We start from the raw sequence: 1,752 nt of genomic DNA, 5'->3' as shown, positions 1-1,752 counted from the left end.
TTGCGCTTTCTCCTCCCTCTCTCCCCTATCGCACTCTCTCCCTCTCTCTCCATCCCTCCCTCTCCCTCCCTCTCCCTCCCATTCTCCATCTCTCCCTCTCTCCCTCTCTCTCCATCCCTCCCCCTCTCCATCCCGCCCTCCCTTTCTCTCTCTTGCCCCTGTACCAGTGTCCTCTTCCAATGTTAATTAGGAACACCATTACCGTGTCTGTCACAGCAGCAGCCTCCTCCTCCTTCTCCTCCTCTTCCTCTCCTCTGTTTGGTATGCAGCGGCAACCCTCGTCCTCCCTCATCCCCTCCGCCTCACGTTTGCGCTGTCCTCATCAAAAATAGTGGTCCCCGTCACCGTGAATATAAAGAGGCACCAACGGCATGCCTTTATGGACTGGATGACAAAAGGCGCCAGCTAGTCCCACGGTGACCTACAACACACTCACACACACACACTCACACCTGTCTCTTATACACATCTAGATGTGTATAAGAGACAGGGCGCTGACCAAGCAGAAAAACTCAAGTCCTGTCAGGGCCTCTCTCTCTCTCTCTCTCTCTCTCTCTCTCTCTCTCTCTCTCTCTCTCCTTTTCCCTCGCATCTCCTCCCTCTGTAGCCGTTCGCTCATCCCATCATGCCATTACACTCTCCGTCAATAAAGCGATGGAAAGGAGAGGAGGAGGGATGGAGGAGAGGCTCGGGGGCTCTCTCGGTCTCTAGTTGCTGGGCGGATGTCCGGGTTTGAAGTTGATTGCTGCCTTTGTTGTCAAATGCTTCAATTTGAAAATCCGCTCGAACAAAGGAGAGTTTTTTTTTCTTCTTCTCCTTTCTCCCTCTTCTCTTTTTTTCTAAAGACAGCCCTCACAGCTTTTGTGGAGGTTTAGATCCCCGGTGTCTGGCTGGACTGGGGGGGGTTAGGAGGGGGAAGACCGGTGAGGTGAGGGGGGCGTGGGGAGGAAATGGCAGCCTCTTTGGTAGTGGACCACACTGGAGAGCGAGAGGGGAGGGAGAGAGGGAGGGATAAATAGAGGGCCTAGCAAACAGATGGGCCAATTGTACAGCAGCACCACCTTGTCGCGGCACTAGTGTACACTAGTTTGTGTGCTTGCCTTTGTCTCTCTCTCCCACACACACACCTACCGTCTGAGACGCATTCTTTTGCACTAAAGTGGCTAATAAGTAGATTGAGCTGATTGAGTTCGCTAATGCTAAACGTTCTTTCTGCACCGGCAAGGTACAACCAAGGTAGTCTGACAGATAGGTTGGGAGAGAAGGGAGAACGGCTCCATCAGAGAACGAGAGAAAAGAGAGACGAGAGAGAGAGAGGAAGGCTCCGTCAGAGAGAGGGAGAGCGAGCGAGGGAGGTAGGGAGAGAGAGAGAGAGAGAGATCAATGCAGGCCTGATAGCTACAGGTTTCATTTGGAATCCTCCAGGAGGCAAAAAGCACTTGATAAAGCCCTTAAGAGGTAGAGACTGCGGATTACCTTTATGATTGATTTCCATTCCAGTCAGACAGACTGTAGCGCTGGTCACTGTTCTCCTCTCTCCCTTTATCCTTCCTCCCTCTCTTTCTCATCCCTCTATCCCACTGATTCCAAAGGAAGGGCCCTTGCTGTATACCTTTATTTCGATATCCCTCTTTCTTTCCCACTCTATCACTCTCCTCCTACTTTCCTCTCCTTCTATCCCCCTCTCTTTCCCTCTATCCCTTTCTCTCTTTCCATCCCTCCTTCGCTCTCTTTATCCCTCTCTCTACCCCC

General features: G+C 51.9%; 1 protein-coding gene across 1 annotated transcript in view; it reads left to right on the top strand.

Annotated features, from left to right (window-relative positions):
• LOC111975824 (nuclear factor 1 A-type-like) overlaps positions 1-1,752 on the top strand; it is a 159,985-nt gene that overhangs the window by 123,033 nt on the left and 35,200 nt on the right.

Source organism: Salvelinus sp. IW2-2015, linkage group LG16 (assembly GCF_002910315.2).
Source record: "Salvelinus sp. IW2-2015 linkage group LG16, ASM291031v2, whole genome shotgun sequence".
In the NCBI taxonomy this organism is placed as follows: Eukaryota; Metazoa; Chordata; class Actinopteri; order Salmoniformes; family Salmonidae; genus Salvelinus; species Salvelinus sp. IW2-2015.
The sequence above is the reverse complement of the archived record's forward strand: the minus strand, read 5'-3'. Positions and strand labels throughout refer to the sequence as shown.